Source organism: Ictidomys tridecemlineatus, chromosome 2 (assembly GCF_052094955.1).
Source record: "Ictidomys tridecemlineatus isolate mIctTri1 chromosome 2, mIctTri1.hap1, whole genome shotgun sequence".
NCBI lineage: Eukaryota > Metazoa > Chordata > Mammalia > Rodentia > Sciuridae > Ictidomys > Ictidomys tridecemlineatus.
Genome location: NC_135478.1, coordinates 230,076,859 through 230,098,945, shown reverse-complemented (window position 1 = coordinate 230,098,945; position 22,087 = coordinate 230,076,859). Strand labels below are relative to the sequence as shown.

The 22,087-nt window shown below is 55.0% G+C and overlaps 1 long non-coding RNA gene across 5 annotated transcripts in view; it reads left to right on the top strand.

Annotated features, from left to right (window-relative positions):
• LOC120891771 (uncharacterized) overlaps positions 1–20,394 on the top strand; it is a 37,257-nt gene extending 16,863 nt beyond the window's left edge. For 2 of the 5 annotated variants that reach the window (XR_013435562.1, XR_013435561.1), the window contains 3 exons: positions 10,898–11,449; positions 12,843–18,186; positions 19,155–20,394. This is a non-coding gene — a long non-coding RNA (uncharacterized LOC120891771). The remainder of the gene's footprint in view (positions 1–10,897; positions 11,450–12,842; positions 18,187–19,154) is intronic. The other 3 variants (XR_013435563.1, XR_013435565.1, XR_013435564.1) reach the window with 3 other exon arrangements.
• The last annotated feature ends 1,693 nt before the right edge of the window (positions 20,395–22,087 follow it).

Sequence of the window (22,087 nt, the reverse complement as noted above, 5' to 3'; positions counted from 1 at the left end):
GGCATTACCAAGACGCAGCATCTTCAGCAGTAAGAAGCAACCGGGTCTGCAGCACGAGAAGCCCCTCATAGGAGGGCCGGCCGGGCCAGAGGTGTCCCCAGAGACAGGTTTGTCAGATGGTCCTGAGGGTGGAACTCTCCAGGTGGGGACAGGGCAGGAATGTCCCCACTGCAGGAAGGTGGGGAGACCCAGACTTGTCCAGAAGAAAGGGATGAGGTGGGTGATGGTGGGGACAGCACTGGGCGTGACAGAGCATGCCTGGGCAGGGCCTCGAGGGGCTTGGTCTTGGCCTTGAATTCCTACGCAGAGGTGACAGGGGTACGCGAGAAGTGTTGCTTCTCTCCCAATCTGTACTTCTGCGGTCGGTGGACTATTTCTTCTATGGTGCAATAGCCTTTCAATGATTTCCCCCATTTTAAATGTATTTTTCCTTCTAATAAGATTGGAGCTTCTTGGGGATGGGTTGTCCCTTTGTTTGCGGGTCCATTGCTTGGCACAAACTACTATTCCAACTGCCCTCCCAGGGTGAGTAGGCCTGAAGCCGGGAGTGTACGCACAGAGCCGTGGATGGCTGCAGGCCTTGACGGGATGAGTGTGGTGGGGACCGGAAGGTGGGAGAAGGAGCTGCCAGGACCCCAGAAGAGGCAGATGGGGGTGTCAGACCACGGGGTGGGGGGTCCTTGCCTCAAACAGACGCCCACCTCCCGGGTCTCCTGGGCCGTACTGGCCACACACTTGCTTGGCCCCGGTCTCCAGGGTCTCCTTCCCTTTGCTCACTCTACAGCAAGCCTGGCCCTTGTGCTTCCAGAACATGTGAGCGTCCTCCCCCTCTGCCTCCCTCTTCCACGGGCACCCACCACTCTGTGTGGCCCCCTCCCTGGGAGCTGCAAGCCCGAGTTCTTGTGGCTAGCAGCTGCCCTGGACAGTCCAGAGGTCTTGTTTCCTCTGTGTTTTCAAAACTCTTCCATCTGACATGCTATCGTGTTTTGTTTCTCTGGTTTTTTCCTCTCTCTAGAGTGCACATCCATGAAGGCAGAGCCGTTTTGCATCCATCCTGTTTGCCTTCAGCATTTGGGACAGTGCCTGCGCAGTGTAGGAGTGGTGACCTTCGGCTGGAGGGAGGGATGCTTGGAAGGGTGTTCTGCCTCTCTGGTCTCCCTGGCCCTCTCCAGGCCTAGAGGATGGGGTGGCCAGGCCACAGCCCCGAGTGGGTCCCCTCCTTGCCCCAGGGGTGGGAGGAGGAGGCTCCGGCAGAGCCAAGCTGCAGGTGTGTGGGGTCAGTCCTGGGCTCTCAGGCCTTGAGGTCGTTGCAGATGTTGACTTTTTGTTCAAGGAGATAGAAGCACACACCAAGCGGTAGGAAGAGTGACCAAGGGTCCACTCAGGTGACGAGGGGGGGGGACGCCATGCTCAGAGGGCCTGAGGACAGGAGCTGAGATCCAGAGATGGGAAGGAGTGAGGAGGGCGCAGGGTGTCCCTGTTGCTGCTGGTGTGGGAGGGCTGAGGGACCTAGCACCGTTGAGAGGGGTCTGGGTGGATCCAGGGCGCATGGTGCAGTCTGCCAGGCTGCTTGTGGGTATGGGGAAGGGTCTTGGGAACCAGAGCCCAGTGCTCAGTTCAGGGCTGGGTGGGCAGAGCAGGATACCCAGAGCCGGCGGCTCCCTGTTCACGGATCTCTGCCTTCAGTGTGCTGCTCACACTTCTCTGGGACCCAGTAGAAGAGGAGGTGCTTTCTTTCCTGTGCACCCACCAGTCCCTCTAGAGGGGAGACAGCCCGCTGCAGTTGGCACCCACTGAGAAGCGCGAATAGTGAACATCAGGTACACCTTGTTCATGGTCGGAGCCAAGCAATTGCTCAATCCTTAGCAGTAAAGCTGGCGGGATCCTGAGCATCTTCCCTTCTGGTTCTCACCTGTGGCTCCTGACTGAGTGGCACGCAGGGTGAGATCTCCTGCCGCTGGGCATGTGGTACTGGTGTGCTCCATCTCAGACCAGCACAAGCTGATTTGCCCTCTCACCTTTCGCCCTGGGGTCTAGACTGACGGTGAGGCCCGTGGGAGCACAGGGCAGCCGTGGGGCACATGGAAGAAGGGTGGAGATGGAAGAGGCATCTGGATTCCCAGGTAGATGGCAGCAGCAAGTCTGGCTGTGGCCCGTGGTATTCCAGGCCAGCAGGGCTTCTGGTCCCCCACCTTCCTGTCTTGGGTAAGCACATGAGAAGGACACCAGTCCCCGTCTCCCCGTGGCTCCTGCATCTGCACTGTCACCTTAACTGGGCCTGGAGGGTTCTCTGAAGGAGCTTCAGACAGCACAGCGGCTGGCCACACTGGGAAGGCCCTTCCCAGCAGGTGTGACGCCAGCCAGTACCAGGCACCGGAGTCTTCTCAGAGCTTCCTCTTCTAACTGCAGAAATGCCGAGGAAATAGCCACTCAGGTAGCAAAGACTGGCTTGGCAGCCGCTGTTTTATAGAGCTATTAACTCAGAGACACCATTACTTAAATGTAATTTTTATTATTACAATTAAAGACTGATTTGATTTTATGAGATCATGTATTTTTATTTTATGGAAGTTTTATAGATAAATTCAATTGAAAATATCACTCCATATTTAAAGTGAAATATAAGCAAGCAGAGTATTAAAATTATACTGTACTTCTCTTGAATGTCAGTGCAACCCATACTTTGTTAGAAACAAATGTTTCTTGTTCTAATGGTGTAATAACCAAAGATAAGCCAACTTGCCCATTTTGCTCATGAAGTCACAACCAGTTGTTGGCTTCCTAAGTCTATCACATCTAAGTGCTGGTGCTAGCTGCAGCTCCGTAGCAGAGCACCTGCCCAAACTCCAGGCCCTGGGTTCAATTCCCAGCACCCACCCACCCAACCCTAAAAGATAGATCTAACTTTATTGTTGATTTTTTACAGAACATCAAGTTGACTTCCTTTCAGCTGATTCTCAGAGGAAGGGATTTCTCTGGGTCAAAGAGAGCTTTCATTGTTGTTTCACTGTTTGTGCAGAGTTGTAAAAATTGAGCCGAGACCCTCCAAATGCCAGCTGTGGTCCTAAGGCCTGGGGAGGAGGGAGGCCACCCCTGCCTGCCTGGCATGCAGACTTGCCACTTCTATGTACCTGTGTTGTTTTGTTTTGTTTTTTACAGTCTTTTTCTTTCTTTTTGGTTTGTTTTTTTTTTTTTTTGAAGGGCAAAAGAATGTGCAGGAGTATTTGCACTAAATAGATTAAGCTATTAGTAAACATGTCCCCTTTAAATCAGCTTCTGAGGACAAAGGAAGTGCTTTGCTGCAAGTTCCAGAGACAAACCAGGGGAGGCAGAGCCCTCCCACTCCCCAGGGGAAGACTGGATTAGCTTCTTCCTGGGCTCTGCTGCTAAAGCTGCTCTTCTTTCTCTCCCTGGCTTTTCTTGGGAAGGAAACCTGTTTTCTTCCACAGTCAGATTAGCATAAGAACAAATAACTGCTTCTCAGGAATTCGGCTCTTTCCAGGGGTCTCAGAGCTGTGGTGCTGAGTCCCTGCTGGAGTGGCTGCAGATGCCCTGTGCCCCCCTCTGGGCCTGGCTGGAGGATAATTAATCTCACTGTCAGCTCTGGGAACAGAGGGAGCTTGTTCTGTGTCTGTGGTCTGGGCTGAGGCTGTCCCTGAGTGGACACTGGCTTCCTGTGAGGGTGTCGCTTTAGTGTGTGGGGGGCCAAAACGGCCAGTGGATTTTCAGCAGATTTTGTTGGAAGTCTTTGGTCCTGGGAGGGGAATGCAGAGCCTGAGGGGCTCTGAAGGAGGAGGAGTGGCACAGACAGGAGTGACCCTGGGGAGTTGCTCAGGTCTTCTCTTCAGGCCCGCCTTCCACAAACAGGAGCCCGTGTGGACTGGTGCTGGAGGGGGCCAGCGGCCAGAGCTGCTTCTCCTCCAGCAGGTCTACTTACTTAGGTTTTTAAAGACTGCTTACTTCCAGTCTTAAAGTGGAGCTGGGTTGTATTTGCTATTGAGAATTTGGGGTTTACCCACCCAAGTGATGGAAGAGTGGTCCACACCTGTTCTCAGACGTGGTGTTGACATTTCCTTCATGAGTCCTTCAGAGGAGACGGCTCTGTCTGGCAGTCCTTGGGTGAGGAGTTCTGCTCAGAGAATCGCCAGTCCTTAAGTCCTTTACTAAGGAATCGACCAGCCAAGACGGGGCTGCAGTGGTCCCCAGAGCCTCCACTCAAGTTCCCAGAGTTCTGTGGGGCATCTGGGGTGGAGCTCCTGCTGGCCCCTCAGGCAGCAGGTTGGGGCTGGGCAAGGTGGGCTCCCAGGCACTCACTCAGTTCACTTGGGTCAGCTGTAATCCCCAGCTGGAGGGTAGGAGCTGGGAAAACAGGGCTGTTTTCTTTCAGCTCTTCTCTGGGTCCCTGGATTTTGTACACCCAGATTTCTCAGTCCTAAGGTTGGTGTGCTGGACTTCAAGGTTGCCCACAGCCTTGGGAGAGTGGTTGCAGGAAGAAGTAGGTGGAACCCACAGCAGGAGGCCCAGGTGCCAGAGGGGGCCCATTGCCTCCCTGTGACAGGTGGGCAGGAGGCCTCTGGCCCGCCCACCTCCCATGCTCACAGTGGCAGAGCTACATTTTGCTAATCATGACTCCATGTTGCCTTAACCTTGACCCTGGTGATGAAGATAACCCTTCCAGCGGTCCCTCCTGCTAAGGGTTCTGGTGACATCACAGCAGCTTGTGACCAGGGCACTGCCGGGGTCCGATGGAGACAGAGCGCGCCCTTCCCGTGGTTTCCCTGAAGGGCACTGCTGTAATGAGCCAGCAGCAGGGGCTGCCGGCCACCTGGGTCTGGATGGCATTGGGAGCTCTGCCTGGCTTCCTGGGTGCCCGGGGAGCTTCAGCCAGGGGACTTTAACAGAAGTGAGGTGGACTGCCCTGTTCCCTGGTGACACTGGCTCTCAGTGCTCTTGAGTCCCTGCATCCACCCTCTAGAGGTTGGAGGCCAAGGAGCGCCATGGAGGGACTCCTGGCCCCATCTCTAGACGCCCATGTGGGGCAGAGCTCCTGGGACCAGCCCTCAGCCGCCAGCCGGGACCACAACCTCACACTGCACTGGAACCAGAGGAGAAATGAACATTTGTGTGTAAAACCACTGAAACGCTGTCAATAGTTTCTAAGCTAGAGACCCTGTGGCACCTCCAGCCCCTGACCCTGTGCCAGAAAAGGGAAGATTTCCACGTCTGGTTCACCCTGAGCCCAAGCCAACTCAAAGCCTGTCTTTAAATCATGCTTTTCCTCCGGGACAACTTCAGATTTAAAGAAGAGTTGGAGAACGTTACTGGGTGCCACGTGCCTTCACCTGGCTTGCCCCCGTGTTAACATCCCATGTGACTGCTCTGGAGTCACTGAATCAGAAGGCTCATCTAAGAGCTAGTGCCCTGACGGGACTTCAGGCTCCGTGGGTGTGTCTAGTTCCAGAGGAGATGAACTGTGAGGGCCGATGGCTGGCTCCTGTCACTGAGATCAGAGAAGCAAAGGATGGTTTTTGTAAAATTGGAGGACAGTCAGCAGTCCTTGGTGTTGTCACCAGAAAAACACGTGAAAATAGCAGCAAGGGGCTCTGAGCCTGATTGGATCCCAGGCAGGAGCCATGAGATCCCCCGAGGGAGGTGCCGGTGGGAGCAGGGTGAAGGCGGAGAAAAGGCCAAGGAGTGTGAATTTGGGGCATGATTTTAGGTATCTGTGAAAATCTAAGGTTTGCACAGAGAGATGCAGGCGTGATGTGTGCCAACTGGCTGATGTGACAGGTCAGTGCTCCTCCAGAGATGGGTCAAGGAAAGCAGAGTCCTCGCCCTGAGAGGTGATCCTGCGCCTTGCTTGTCCACTGCTGCCATCGCGGCACAGGCCGGACCTCACGCTCCCGGAGCCTGCAGGGCGCTGCCCGGTGTTGGAGGAGGCCGGGCTTGCGGTGAACTCCTCTCTCCCCTTCCCTGCTGCAGCCCGCTGGCTGGGCAAAATAACCGGGAGGTGACGAACAACTTGTGTAGATTGATACAGCAGGAGTGGGAGCTGTTAAAAGTGGGACAGGAGGGGTATATATACATTCCACACAGCTTACCTTAATTAACATAAACTAGACACAGCAGTCAGCCCATAAGGAACCTCCACACTTAATGGCTCGCTGGCGCTACTTCACAAACAAAATGCCAGGCGCCATCCTGACTTGTTGACAGACCTTAACACTTCCCGTGGCCCACCCTGGGCGCTGGGTCTCTGGGTGTGGCTGCCCCTTCAGCTCCCCCCACCCCTGACGCTGCACACACAGGAGGCATGTTTGGGGGCTGAGCTGGGGAGCTCTGCTGTGGGTGCTGCTAGAGAGGACACATGAGGGGGAGAGCCCTGGAGCTTCCTGCGCCTGGACGTGAGGGAGGGAGCACGTGGGGGGAGGAGGAGGCCAAGCCAGGTGGTGCAGACACAGGGCGAGACCTGCAGGCAGTCTTCCCCGTGCCCTCGGTCAGCTCTGGCTGGCAGCAGTACCACAGACCTGTGGCCTAAGCAACAGGAAGGTGTTCTTCCACAGCTCCCGAGCCCCGGGTCCAGCACCCGGATCCCAGGTGGCTCCTCCTTGGCCTCACCTGGGCTTGCAGACACCATCTTCTCTGAACCTTTCCATGGCTGATGGCTGTCCCTCTGCATGTGTCTGTGTCCTAATCTCTTCTTGTAAGGACACTGTCTGGACTGAACTCGGGCCCACCCCCGTGAATTCATTTTAACTCACCACTCCTTAAAGGCGCTAACTCCAAGTGAATCCCACTGGGGTTAGGACTTCAGCACATTGGTGTTTTAGGGCTTCTTGAGTCCATAACAGCCTGTCTTGAACAAAATCGTCTGTAGCCAGGAGTCACATATCCTGGTGAGGTCACTTTAAGAGGGCCAGGTCGGAGCACTTCCGCCCTTTGGTTCCTAAAGCTCTGGAGGCCAGGAGAGCCCAACTGAGCTGCAACCAGGGCAGTGCTTCCCACGGGCCCAGCCTGCAGCAGCCTGACCCAGAGGCCCCTCTGCATCTGTGTCAGGAACTGAGCTCCCAGCCCTGGCCTGCCCCAGATCAGGGTTCCCAGGCCGGGAACCGTGGGCACAGTTTCCACTGACTTGATCCTGTGATCCAGGGTTTCCTAGCTGTTGGTTATGCCTGCCTTTCTGCCCCACAGGCTCCCATGAAAGTCCACTCAGTGTGTAGAGAAAGCCTGGCGACTCTGGGGCTCAGGGCCAGGATGTGAATCTTCACTGCCGTGGATACTGCTTAGAGTTCGCTGGACCTTACCTTCAAGGCGGAGAAAAGCCCACCTGGCCTCATGCTCAGACACTCCAGGGCGGCCCTGGGAAGGTGTCAGTGAGCCTGGGCAGGGGTGCCGAGTCTCTGGAAGCACAGCCCCTCTGTGCTCCTTTGGGGTCCAGGTGCAGCTGAGGGAGGCAGGCAGCAGGCAGAAGTTGGTTCAGATGTGGGAGTTAGTGTGTTTGCTGTGGGGTGGAATAGCATGCGTAAAGATCCCCAAGAATCCATGGGCAAGCTACTAGAACTCACAGGTCAAGTTTTAGTTCTTAATAATCGCTTCTCTATACACTGTCATTAGCAATTTGAAATACAATTTTAATAAATTACCACTAGCATCACAGACACAAAATGAATGACGATAAACTCTCTGCACTGAAAATCACAGAAGCTCTTGGAGATAAGTGAAAAATAGCTTGATGGCTTTGCAGTGTCCACAAACTGGAAGCCATGTTGTCGGACGGGTGTCATCCTCTCCAAAGCCATCAGGTAGACCATGCAATTCCAATGAAAAATTCCCAGGGATATTGTGTGCAAATTGATGCACATTCTAAAGCCCATGAAAACAAAAAGGGCCAAGAGTTGCGAAGGTGGTTTTGAAGAAAACAGTTTAGAGAATGACTCCTCTTGTAACACCCCCCCCCAAGCTGTTGGAGATCAAATGGGCAGAAAGGGTAAAGGGCTGCAGCTGCAACACGCCCCCACCTGCTCTCCCCCGCATGACGCTGCTCCAACGGCAGGGCAGCCGCTGCTGCATTGGTCAGTGTAGGCTGCTGCACGCTGGGTGCCTGGACTATGGGGATCCATTTCCTCACAGTTCTGGTGGCTGAAGTCTGGGGTCGGGGTGCAGCGTGGTCAGCTCTGCTCAGGCCTCCTCTGGGCTGCAGGCCACGGCGTTCCCATGTGCCTCACATGGCTTCAGGGCTGAGCAGAGGGTGAACAAGGCTCCCGACGTGGATCCTGTCGGATCAGCCTCCACCGTGACCTCATCTGACTTTAATCATGTCCTCGGAGGCTCCCTCTCCACACGCAGCCTCCCTGGGTTAGGGTTCTAAGACTATACGGGTCCTTCCTCCTTCCCTTCTTGGAATCTGCACGCTTAAGTTGGACTTGTGGCTCACTAGTGTGAAATGTTTTTCTCATACATACCTACGGCTGCATGTTTCCGTTTGGTACTAGGAAAGCTATTTCATATCTGTGTCTACGTAGAGAGAACTTTTATCATCATTCCAGTCTAACTTTGCCATGTCTCTGCATGGTGACACCAGTGGGCAGGGTCCTGTCTCACAGCTGGGTGGAATGGCAACGCAGCCCAGTAGGCGCTGGGTTCAAGCTTTCTGTTTTATGGACATGAAACGCAGCGTCTGGATCCACGGCTATCCCACCTGGGCCACAGCCTGCCCTCGCCCTTGCTGGCACTGTGGCAATGGTTAGATACGTGAGTCTGTTCTTCAGCTCCAAACAGGGAACATGAGGCGGGAGCTCCCCTGCTCTGGCTCTGGAGCGCTCGGTTCACAGCGATCCGGTGTTTGCTTGGTGTGTCTTGTGCATTCTGTTTGGTCCTCGGCTGAGTTCAAGGACACTTTGCTTGGAGTTCTGCTCCTGCAGGCAGCACACTGTGGACTCGGCCCTACTGCAGAAGTCTGTACTCGCAAGGAGGGCTACCTCTCAAGCCTGGAGGGACAGCATCTTTACCTTGCTCTACTTACAGAGAGTGGTCTGCACTTCATCTCAGGGCTGACCTGGCTCCCTGCTGTGGCACAGCCATGCCCTCAGGGCCAATCCCCGACCCCTGGACACCAAGGGATTGATTGTCATCTTACTTCTGCTTCTCTACCCTCTTGGCCTCTGGAGGTTTCTTTGTGTTGAGCTCAGCTATGTATTTGCTTTTTGGGGGGTGCTAGCGATTGAACCCAGGGGCACTCAGCCACTGAGCCACATACCCAGCCCTATTTTGTATTTTATTTAGAGACAGTTGCTTAGTGCCTTGCTTTCACTAAGGCTGGCTTTGAACTTGTGATTCTCCTGCCTCAGCCTCCTGAGCTGCTTACAGGTGTGTGCCACCATGCCCGGCTTCAGCTATGTGTTTTTAAAACACTGTATTTGAATTGTTTTGTCTAATTTTTTCTAGCAACTCCCCTTTAACTGGCCTGCGGCGAGTCTAGACTTGAAGCAGAGCTGTAGCTCATTCTGTCTGCTCTCCTTCCAGTGAGCTGGGGGCTGCAGCAGAATCCTGGCACATGGCCTTCTTGCTGCTGTCTGAAGCTTAGAGCTGTTCCCAGCAGAGCACGCTGCTGTCCCTGGAGGACGAGGTGGGAGGGCCAGGCAGTGGACGTCCTCTTCACTTGGACCTTCAGGGTCACGATGTTTATGAGCTCCATGCATTCTGACTTTCTATATTTGCCTAACAGCCTAGTCATTCAGCTCTCCATTTCTAAGGATCCTCTTTTAGGCTGGTGGTCTCTCATGCTGTCCCTCTGCTTGCCTTAATACATCAGTTAAACTGAAAATCCATCAAGGACCAATTTCTTTCCCAGCATAACTGAATTTTGAAGGCATTTCGGGAATTCTTTGGGAAGAAACTGTGAAAGAGTATGTCAGTGGGTATATTGAACAATCCCAAGAAAAGCATTATTGGGGGACCTTAAATTATTTGCATTCTCTTCTTTGTTTTCTTGAATTTCTTTAAAAGCTTAAATTATAAAAAAGAAGCAAGTATCTTGCACTTTGGCCCACTGCCTGGATCTGCGTTAAGTTGTACCTTATAAATATTCCATAAAGTCCGACGTAATGGGCCTGCCTTTTCCTGGCAGTCAGCCTGTGTGGATGGCATCTTAAATATTTATGCCATTTTTGAAAAATTTGATGAAAACATTTCAGGCATTAATAGTTTTGTTAATAAATTACTCAGCACCCAAACAATACATTAAGAGAATTCTTGAAACCAGTCACTCCGCTGTCCTGCCTCTGACACTTGGCCAGCCACGGCTGCCTGCGGAAACTCAGTCCAGCTCAGCACCCCAGTTGGGACATTTGGAGGGGTGGTGCTGCTGCTGGTTGGACCCCAGTGAGGAGGGACAGCAGGGAGAGGCTCCTGCTGGGCCCTGGGGGTCAGGCAATCCTTCTCTACCTGCCCGGCCAAGACTGCTCATCATGGTGACATCAATAGCGTGTCCTGTATTGTCATGCACTGGGCAATGCCAAATCATGGAGGCCTTGCTGTGTGCGTCCAGACTAATGTCTCTGGGGGACTTTAACATAAAGGGCAGTTCTCCCCCCCCACGTGCCTGCTCACCTTCAACTTCCTGTGACTCTAGCTCTGCTCTGACTTAGAAAGGTTCAGCTCTCTGGTGATCTTTTGGAATTAGGCTTGTGATTCCCACTCACATCCAGGTCTAGCGACATTGCATAGGTATGTGTGCAGATGAGTGCAGGTTGTGGTTTGTCCAGCTGGGCTGGCTCCAGGGCACCGCCTGGCCAGCCCGGTTACTCGGGAGGATACATGTGCACCTCCTGCCGTTGTGTCCTTGTGCACAGTGCTCTGTGAGTCGGGCTTGTCCCCTTACAGTTTTCTTATCTTTCAGACTCTGGACTTGACGGGAGAATAGCCGGGAACTGCAAGGTGACAACATAAAACCCCAAGGAAACGGAAGTGCAGTGGGTGTGGAGGCTGACCTCTGCTGACCTCTCAGCAGTGTGGGGCCCCTGACTGAGGCGCTCCTGGGAATCCAGCATGGGCTCAGCTGTTCCTCTGTAGGAGACGGTGATGCCTGCTCCAGCGTGCAGTGCTTCTGCACAGAGAGGTTCCACACAGCATTCTGTTCTTCAAAAGGTCCTGCCCCTGGGGACATCTGAGAACCGACACTGTGGCACGGACACCAGTCTGCGCTCAGGGGCTGCGGTTTCCATCCTGGCTCTGACCAGGCCAGCGCCTGACTCCCTGTGACGCGGGCACATGGGCGATGGTCTGAGTCCATGGAGTGCCTGGCGCTTGCTGTGGACGGTGTGGTGCCAGTTCCCGTCCATGCTGCTGTGTGGTGGTGCTGGCTTTATGTCAGAAGAGTGGACGAGCAGGGGGCCTGGAGGCTGTCAGCGCTCGGGGACCGCAGTGCGCGTCAAGAGTGAAGAGCACTTGGGTGAGGAGAGGTGACCTGTGGTGTGGAGTGGGGCCGTTTTGATGTGTTGACATTCGATTAAAAAGCTGCCACTTGGTTTCCCAGCGAGGAAGCAGCCTGAGGAGGGCGGGAGCCGACTGGCCCTGTCCTCTCTGGTGCCCACGTGGTGCAGGATCCATGGCCGAGTAGTGTGCAGGTTGGTGGTGGCAGTGAGCACGGTGCCTCCTGTGCCGTAGATGCTTGGTCACTGGGGGAGATTCACAGTAATAAGATGAAACCCACCCTCGCTTGGCCACACGTAGGTCCACCTTGGCAAAGCCTCAGTTTGGCTGGAGTCCTGTGGTGGTGAGGGACTGAGGCCAGCTTGGTGTGTGTGACGACAAGCAGTTGGGTCTCCTGTGGCCCCGTGATTGGTGTGTGGAGGCCACCCAATGTAAGCGACTGCTGCCGTGGCTGGAGGAAGGCCCGCCTGCTGGTAGGGTTCTGGGCCTTCCTCCTCCTCGTCTTCCTTCTCTGTTTCAGTTGAGCATTTGACTGGAGTCACGTAGGACCCGTTTTCTCCCCTTCTCTCATATCAAGAATACTTATCTCTACATTTTTTCTCTGTGGTCACCCTTGGTGGTTTCTTAAACGGGCCTCTGAAGCAGTCTCTGTCCATTTCGGATGGCACTGTGCTTCTTGATGACTCATGCAAGGAAGGGGCGGGAAATGCCCAGCCCTCCTGCTACCAGAGGTCTCTGTCATGTGCTCTGGTCTCCCAGCACGTTGGGGTGCTGTCACGGGGGACAGTGGCTAATTGACCACGCCAGGATGAGAGTGGGGTCCTACCTGACCTCCACGTGCGCTCTGACGCCTTCACCACGCCTTCTCCTCAGTGAGAAAGGAGGGACCGGCCTCTCCAGGTGGGAGGACTGAGGGGCCTGGGACAAGCTCTTCCTAGGCAGGGCTCCCTGTTGGCTTGTCCCTTGAGAACTGGTGGGGTTTACAGGGACACCCATGGAGGTGTGGCCCTGGGAAACTGTCACCTGCATGCAGTCGTGGGTGGCTCCTCAGACTCACCACGAGGTGTCCCACCCACGTGGGGTCAGCCCTGCGGCTCCGGGCGAGCTGAGGTCACTCTGCAGTTGTGGGGCAGCGGGTGGCCCTGGGACCTCAGTGCTTTGATGGACCCGAGGAAGGTTCTCGCCTCTCCACTCGTTAGCTCTGTTCTGCTGTGAGGACAGGAGGGACAGCTGCTAGCTCTTCACGTGTCGGTGGCTAAGGAACAGTTTTGAAGTTTCTTATATTTGTTTATTTTTCATAGAGTTTAATAATTTTTCTTTTAAAATATTTTATAAACACTTTAGAAGCCAGATTAGATATCCTATCCCAAACACTACCTTGAATTTTTTTGTTAATTTTCCCTTTTCTGTAGATACCGCCGAGTCCTTCCATCTGGGAGTGTCAGTGGAGTGTCGTCTACACAGGGTGCTCCACGCTGCAGAGTGGCAGGAGGAGAAGGCCGCTGAAATTGCCCTCACATCACTCCTGTCCTTTATCTTCCACCTGATCACCTGTGGCCATCCAGCTGTGACACTTCTTCACATGCCCCTCCACCCACCTGTGACATCACACACTGCTTTTGGTCCCTGGAGCCCTGGGCATGAAACCTAAATGAGAGACGGTGCAGGAGAGAGGTGGCCCCTGCAGGTGTCCAGTCCTCCTGAGGGAGCGGAGTTGGACACTGCTGGGGAGACACGGTGGGTGTCTGCCTCGCACACTCGCACACAGGCCCCAGGGCATGTGGCTGGGCGTGACCTATGCTCGTGCAAGGCACTTCAGGTTCCCGTGGCCCGCCAGCCTCGAACCTGCATGGAGCAGGTGACATTCAGAAAAGACTTCTCTCCTGGCCAGCTTGACTTCCAGTCAGTGTGCTGGTCCCCAAGGTCACTGGGACATCCCGCAGACTCCGACCACCAGCAGCGCGCTGAGCGAAGTGTGGCTTCCGTCGGTGTCCTTAGGACTCCATTTCACCCTTCAAAATTCGGGAGCAGGAGGGCGGGAACAGCTGGGCGGTTCTCCAGGCCCTGAGCTGTGTCCTGCCCTCTTACGTTGTTATCTGAGTTCACGCTGCGAGCCCTCAACTGCAGAGACAGAGCTGCAGGTTTTGAAAGTGTAAAAGAAAAACACGACATTTTTCTTGATGGTATTTCTAATTTTCAAAATCCTGCTTCACCTCATGACAACGGACCTCAGCCCTGTGCACCGGGCCCTAACCTCTCCAGTTCCTCGCACGGGGACAGGCTTGCGACGGCTTCTCTGCGGGGGAGGCGAACCTTTGCTTTTCAACCTGGAGAACTGGTTTGCAGAACCTTTCCAGCCCTGGACTTGTGAGTGGGCAGCCTCAGCACTGCGGTTCATAGACACCACGTGAACGCTCTCATTTAATTGTGCTTCTGACAGTTCTGGGGGCGGTGACAGCTGACCACTTCTGTGGAGCAGGTAGGCAGACCTATTCTCTGCAGACGGGACCCGTGCATCAGAAGGCCACGCAGAAGTCTCCCAGGAGCACGTGTGGGCAGAGCTTGAGTCCAGGTGGGGCCAGTGTGGGGCTTTGTGGACACGAGTGGCGTGGTGGTGTGGTGTGTGTATCTTGTGAATTGTGTTGTGTGTGTCATCTGTGTTGTGTGTATCATGTGTGTTGTGTGTATCATGTATGTTGGGCATATCATGCGTGTTGTGTATTGTGTGTGTTGTCGTATGTGTTGTTTATCATGTGTGCTGTGTACCATGTGTGTTGGGGTATCATTGTGTTGTGTATCAAGTGTGTTGTTTATGTGTTGTTTATGTGTTGTTTATCATATGTGTTGGGTGTATCGTATGTGTTTCCTATGTGTTGTGCGTCTGTGTGGAGTGTGTATGTGCTGTGTGGAGTATGTATGTGTTGTGTGCAGGTCGTGGCCAGAGCAATTAAGCAAGAGGAAGGAATAAAAGTTGTCACAACTTTTCTGTTGTGAGACTTTTCTGACCATGTGAGACCTTTCTGTTCACGGAGGCGACCCTGCATGTCGATACTCCTGAGGAATCCATGACAACACTGTCAGAAACAACGACAATGGAAGAAACACCAATGTTCAGAATACAAGCAGACAAGCCTGGGGTGTGTGTGCCGGCCGTGCGCTGAGGCCTCGTCCTCCCTCCCTCCTCCCCTCCTCCTCAGGCAGGGCTGCTGGCCCGCCACCCACCCGCCCGCCTGTCTCACGGCCACCTGACGCGCCTGTGGCAGCCCCGGGTGACCGACAGCACCGTCTGCCATGGGGTCCTCGCACTGCCTAGAGCCAGCTCTCGGCTGGCCAAGCCACTACCCACGGAGGCCTTAGACCCTCCCTGTCCGCGGCTCGATGTCAGCAGCCCTGTCACGGCTCCGGTGCCCACCGTGGCCCTGCTTCAGTCCCTGGGCTCCAAGGCCAGGTGGCTGCTCTCCACAGCCGCCCAGGAGCCTTCTCTGGACTGTCTCTGTCCCACCGTGTGGAGGGCATCTTCCCCGTTGTGCTGAGTGGCTGGGCCTCCGTCCTCTTCTGGTCCCTGGTCCCTCCAGGTGCAGCGAGGTCTCAGGCTTCCTTCCTGTCTCCCACTCTGCTCAGGCACCGTGCCCAGCTTCCCCTGCCCAGCTTCCCCTGTCCAGCCTCCCCTGCTGCTTGTCCACCAAGAGGGTCCACCTGTGTGCACAGCTCAGGTGTGGCCACTCCAGAACGTCCTTGCAGGTCCAGCAGCCTCTCAGAGTCCATTGTGATCTGAGCCATTTGCTCTAACACCTTCCTTCTGGTGGAGCCTCTGTCCCTCCACAGAGGCCCATGACCTGGAGTGGCCCTGTCACGGGCCATCCCCAGGGAGCTGTAGCTGAGGTTTCGGGGCCCAGACCCCTGTCTGTACAATGCTGGTTAGAAACTGCGCCCTCCTCCCAGGGCTGTGGGGCGCCCACTGAGGGGGGCTCGGCATGCAGAAGGCGCTCGGCAAAGCTTCGACTCTGGGTTTACAAAAGTGGATCATTTTGTGCACTATTTTGTGGGCCTCTTTTCAGTGGTGCCCCCGTTTATCAAAAACCTTGCTTGGTCGTGCAGCAGCACCGTGGCTCTTGCTGAGCCCGCTCTTCTGTGCGCTGGGCTCGCCCTGCTCTCCTGCTTCCCTTTGGCCGGCCGTCTGCAGCTGGCTTCCTGGGGTCTTCCGAGCCAGACCCTGGAGGTGGCTGGTGGCTGTTGTCCTAAGCCTCTTCCTTGTCACTGTGTGGACTTCTTGCTGGGCCTCACTCCACAGCCCTGGTGAGGCCTGCCTCTGGCCAGCCAGACCCCTTGGCTCAGCCCCAGGACCGCCGGCCTTCAGGGTTCTCCAGCCCAGGAATGGAGACTGTCCACCTGGTGTTCCATGCCAGAAATACGGATGTGACGTCACACCCGACACCCTTCTCTTCCTCCTTCCCACTTCTAACAGTCCCAGCCCAGAGACTCGACCCTGACCTTGTCACTAGCCCCTCTGACCTCCCTGCCCATTACCTGGTGCCTGATGCCCTGCTTGTCCCTCAAGGTCCTTCCCGCCCTGCATACACTGTGACTTGTAAGGAAAACCTGGCTGTCTGTCCCTAAGAACCTTTCAGTGTGACCCGTGCGCTTCCTCCTGCCCTGGCTCCTTGCCGTGAGCCTGGCTGACTGGAGCCCTGCGTCTCCCCCTTTGAACTTTCTGTCGCTCCGTCCTCTGTTCTCTCCTGCCTCTGGGTGGTCAGACAGCTTGTTCTCTGGGACCAGCACCCTCTCCCCTGCGCCTTCCCTCGCATGCTGAGGTGGGCCCCCTCCAGAGCCCCCGTGCCTCCCCAGCAGGTGAGTCCTTCTGGGCTTCCCCAGCCTGGGCTTCCCCTGGCCTCTGGGATGTGCAGGACAATCTGTTCTCCACCATTGCTCCCTCTGGGCTCTGCATGGCATCTGGCCCCTGCAGGACTCAGGACACTTGGCAGAACACAGGGGGTGTGTGTCCATCTTCAGACCCACCTTGCAGGTGGGGACACTGAGGCATAGGAGGGTTGGGTGGGGACAGGATCTCAGAGCTGGCCAGTGGGTGTGCCAGGATGGGAGCCAGGGCCTGCCCTCTCCACAATACCACAGGGTGCCAGGGTCTCAAGACAGCACGCGCTGGTAGAGGAGATGAGTCGGGGTGAAGCCAGCAGCAGTCCAGACTGCCTGGGTCTGGCTTCTTTGGCTCAGCATGGTGTACTGAGTTGACCTGCATGGCATGGACAGGTGGCTCCTTTTCATTGGTGGACTAGCCCTGCATGGCATGGATACACCACAATTTAAGGCAGAATGGAGAGCCTCTGACTTTGACCCCAGGCCGAGTGGCTTCCTACTGCAGGACGAGGCTGTGGGAAGTGCAGGCTTCGTGGCTGTGAGCTTGCTACAGTGTTGCTTTGAACCTCTGAGTCCTCTTGCCATTCTTTCGTTCATTTACTTCTTCTGGGTGCTGGGTTTGAACTTGGGGCACCGCATATGCTGAGCACATGCTTTGCTGCTGAGCTTCACCCCAGGACCACATTCATCTGATAGCTAATCACTCAGCCTGGTTGCGCCCTCGCCCAGCAGAGGAGCACCAAGCATTCCTCCTGTGCAGGAGCTGCCCTGCACTGGGAGACGTGGGGGAGCCCGGTGCCCCAGGAGCTGCCCTGCAGAGCTCGCAGTCAGCGAGCATGTCGGCAGGACGTGTGGTGTCTGTGGCTACTCAATACAAGAAGATACTAAACTTTGGAAGGGAAGGAGGAGGTCTCAGGGCAGAATGCAGCTTAGGGGAGCGACTCTGGATAACCCCGTGAGGATGACAAGGGGCCCGTCATGCAGGTGTTTCGGGGACTGGTTCCACATGGAGGTCAGGACTGCCTTGCAGCCATGACCAGGTGGAGTCGACCACCATGGCTGAACCCTTGTCTTAGGCACTTCAGGGTGCTGCAGTGGCAGAGCTCAGTGACCACTGTCATGCCCACAGGGGACAGGCCTGCTACTTGCCTGGGTGTGGACTGACTTGCTGGAGTGGATGGCAAGTTTAGTGTCACAGGCTCAAAGTGAGAGTGGCCAGTCCTGGCCAGGGGTCGATGAGGCGAGAGGGAGGGAAGGCTGGGGCGGCTGGTCAAGAAGGGCAGGGGTGTGGAACTGACCTTATACGGGTGGAGAAAGAACAGAAGGTGCCGAAGACTCTCGGGGGTAAAGTGACCACTCGGGGACAGCAGGGTGCAGATGGGAGCTGGCCGGGGGCTGACTGTGGTTTGGACAGGGCTGGAGGCTCAGTAAAGGGATTTTACAGGGCATGATGGGCCTCAGCCACTTACCTGCTTAGGGAACAAAGACGAATCCAGACTAAAATATGATCCAGCTGAGTCGCAGAGGACCAGCGTGGAAGGTGGCCAGGCACCACTCTGCACTGACCGGCACGTGGAACGGGAGCAGCAGCCAGGCAGGACACAGGGCCACGGCAACAGCGGGTGGCATGGAAACAAGCTGGTGCCCAGGTTCCAGGGAGATGGGCTAACAGGGAGGTGCAATGGAAGGGGCAGGCGGGACGGGGCTGCACTGCCGGGCCTGGGCATTGTCATTCCATCCCTCTGGCCTTCTCCCTGCCCTGTTTTGAAGACGCTGCGGTTTGCTCCTGTCTGCTCAATGCTGGCTGCTCTGACGCTGAGTGTGACCCTCACGTGGACAGTAACGCCTCTGGAGCACAGAAGAGGCCATGATAAACGCTCTCAGGTGCGCGGCAGGTGGACCACACTTGGGGTCTGCAGTCAGGGAGGGGGGCCTATGTGACATTCACAGGGCCACAGAAATAAGGACAAGAGCCACTGGGAGAAGGTGGTGGGGAGCAAAAGAAGTGCACCCCAAGAAAGGGATGGCCACCCTCTGCCCTCTTTTGAAGTGTCCGTCAGAAGGCCACCTGATGTGAGAGTGTGATCGACAGCTGGAGGATGTCACCTCCCAGGCCTTCTGCCACCTCCCTGAGTTCAGGGCCCAACTGGGGCTCACTGTCCTGCACTGCAGGCTCCTGGTGACAGCCGCATGTGTGTGCTCCTCAACAGTGAGGGCCATCAAGCACCCCATTGCGCTACCCTGGGAATGAGTCCAGCAGCTGTCCACTGAGTGGTTCAGGGTGGGTGGCCGGATGTGGGCCAGGGACGCCTGGGAGAAGTGTGCTGGGCGTGGCGAGGAAAGCCCTGCCCCTTTCTAGTTGGAGGGGTGCCCTTCGCCATGCCCAGACCACCATGCTGCCCCAGGAGCTCAGTCAGCACCTCCGACGGACTCCAGGGAGGGACCATTCTGTGGAAGCCATCATTATGTGGAAGCTCAGCGGCCCCATCATTCCACCTTCTGGCCATTGAATTGGGTGGAGACCAAGTCCCCTGCTCTTGAAGGCACTAGCCGGTGACAGTGGCCTTAGGCTTTGTCCTGGGGCAAGTCTCATGGGGAGACACACCCTTGGTCCTGAAACCTCCACGTGGGCTCCCCTTGCCTCTGTGGTTCCAGTTCTGCCCCTGCCACAGGGAAGCATGAGTGCAGAGGTCATGCCACTGTCCATCACACTGCCACCCCAGATGGCCTTCCAGAGGACCCTGCAAAGAGGCATCTCTAACAGCTTCGACAACCGCGCGTGGGTGGACGTGGAGTGGGCTGTGGGGTTGCCGAGCGTCCTATGTAAGGCTATCTATCTTCTTCCTTTGCAGACTGTGAACTCTCCTGGTGTGACCAGACCAGAGAGCATTTAGATATCAGTGTCCCCGGGAAATCTGTGGCCTCCCAGCATGTGAGATGGCGAACTTATTGTTATTAAGAAAATGTGGGCTTTTTCACATTTTTCATTTGTCTTTCTCTGAAAGTTGGTTCACAAGTGATTGATCTCAGGTGTGCTCTCTGGTCCTGCTGATTGTGACGTAGACAACTCCGTCCCCCACCAGAACCCACTTGCTGGTAATCACTTACAGTGGTTTATGTTTCCTAATTTATGAAAACGTTTATTGCAGCCCATCTATCTGATTAGGTATATTCTTGTGATTGTGATATTGCTTCAAAGATTAATTTTCTAAACATATCACTTGATGCTGTTAATTAATAACGTGCCACAGTCTAAAGCTTGGTGACGTAACCTGAGGGTCAGGACCAGCGATTTGTGAACTATTAATTACCTATTAACTCATCCACTCGCACGACCTGTGGATCATCAGCTTGAGAGAGTAGGGACCTGGATGATCCTAAAGATATTTTTATAACTTTCAAAAAAAAAAAATCCCAGGAAAAGTTGATTCTTAGACGAGGGTGGGAGAAAATGTCCATCCACGTCCACAGCCTGTTACAGCCTCGGCTCCCGAATACAGAGCTCCACGGAACAGCCTCGCAGGTCCTCAGACACCCGCTAATGACACAGCTCACGGGACTGGTTCTCCCTTCCTCTCCTTGCGGAGGGGAGGGTCACGTGAGTCTGCAGACCCTTGGAGCGGGGCTCAGTCGCGACTGAGCAGGGCCTGTTCACTGAGTGCTGCCCTCCTCGCTCCCGTTCTCACTATGGATTTCCTATAAATCTGCGTGGGCCAACACCATCAACTCCCCACGTATCGCGGGACAGGCGGCGCTTATGAGCACTTGAGGACTCATCGATTCCTTGTCTTGATTGATCTTTTACGGGTCTCTGTGGTATTAACTCCAGAGGAAAGACTGCAGGGTGGACGGGGCAGAGCTCACTCACAGTTCTACTTCAATTACGAGATTTCCGACGCCTCTATCAGTCTGATTATGATGTTTCTGGCACTGACTTTTTTTTTGTCTTTATCAACCATGAGCATTTTTGAATCAAATTTGTTTTATGATCTACCAATAAGATATGTTCAAAGAGTATGTTTGACACTTAAGGATAAAAATGAATTTTTATTATGTTTTAAAAGAAAGTTTATTTCTGCTGATTATGTAAATTAAAAATAATGGTATTCTTGATGTGAGGAATCAGTGTCCTTGTTTTCCCGAGCGCCTCGTGCCCCTCCGAGGCCCGCTCACTGCTGGTTCCAGGTGGCGCTTTCTGAGCCACAGTGTGGTGGTCGGCTTTCTGTCGCTGGGACAAATGCCTGGATGAACAGGTTCAAGAAGAGAAGGTCTGTTGGGCACGTGGTGCCAGTCCACGGCGGGAGCAGGAGGTGGAGCAGAGCTGCTCAGCCTGGCTGGAGCCAGAGAGAGGGGCCTGGGCTGTCCCTGCCTGGGCTCACTCCAGGGACTTCCCTCCTCCCACGAGGCCCAGCCTCCCGGAGACTCCATCACCTCCCACTCTGGGGACCCAGTCTTCAACACAGTGGCCTTTGGGGGACACTGAAGATCCAGCCTGCAGCCAGAAGACCCTGCCACGCTGTGAGACTGCCACGTGTGTGCAGGTTTCAGAGTCTCCGCCAACGCCCGGTGGGGGGGGGCATGGTCAGGCTGCAGAACCTCTGCTGCAGAAGGGGCGTGGAGAGCGGGACCCTCTGGTCTTCGAGGTGTCTTGGGGAAGTGGTACTGAGGCTAGGTCCTCAAAGTCCTGGTTTAAGACTCCAAACCCTGAGTGGGGAGTCTTGTGGAGGGCTGGAGGCAGCAGCAGCTGTGCCCCCACCTGTTTCTGTCACCGCCTCCCCGGGGACAAACCCTCCAGCCCTCAGCAGGCTGGCATCCTCAGCCCTGTACCCTCTGAGCCAAGAGCTCTGCCAATTTCCTAACAAAGGGCACGTCTCCTGGGGTGGGGCGGGACCTCGGTTCTGGGGGTCAAGCAGCACCAAGCCTGCCAGTCCCTGCACTGGACACAGGCTTCTTCAATCCCACCAGCCAACGGTCGACAAGTCGGGGCGGAGGGGACTGCCGGGGAGACAGGACCACAGGAACCCTGGGAGAGGCAGAGCCCATGGCAGTCCTTGAGGACATGCCAGGATGCTTGCGTGGGCTGAGCAGAGCCTCGGGTTTCAGACGTTCAAAGCCACAGGCTCTAACAGCAAGCCCAGACGTTCAGTGTGGGCGGCAAGGTGCAGTCTGTGACTGTCCTCTCTGCTCCCCCTGGCCACGCGGCTCCAAGGCTCCTGGTCTTCCTGCTGCTGACCACCTGTAAAGCAGCCTGCCTCTGTCGATCATCTGCCAGGGAAGGGAACAACTCGTGCTTCCCGACGGCAAGAGCCGGAGCCCTCCAAGGCGGTGATCTCAGGTGGAGAGGCGGACCCCTGTGACTCACCACTGGGCTTTTAACAGCAGGGCTTAGGTTTTCACTCTTCTAAGCTTGTTGGTTTACTTGAGGTCACAGGTTTGGAGATGAGGGAGTCCTGTTTAAATGGATGTTCTGATTAATTGAGAGTTAACCAGTGAAGATCATTCTTTTTAAACTTTTATCGTTTTAACTTTTATCTGAAATCAGAAAGATCTGGATTGAAAACCAGTTCCATCATTTACTAGCTTTTTGAACTTGGGCAAATTACTTAATCACTTTTATTCATCACTCTAATCTCTGCCTCAAAGGGTTCTTGTAAGGATTAAATTAGGGAAGATGTGCCCTAACACACAGGAGAAGCTCCCAAAATGGCAGCTATTATTATTTAATGACCCGAAGTTTTAGCAAAAGGTGTGGTATGATGTAATAAAAATAATTGAATCCTTCAAT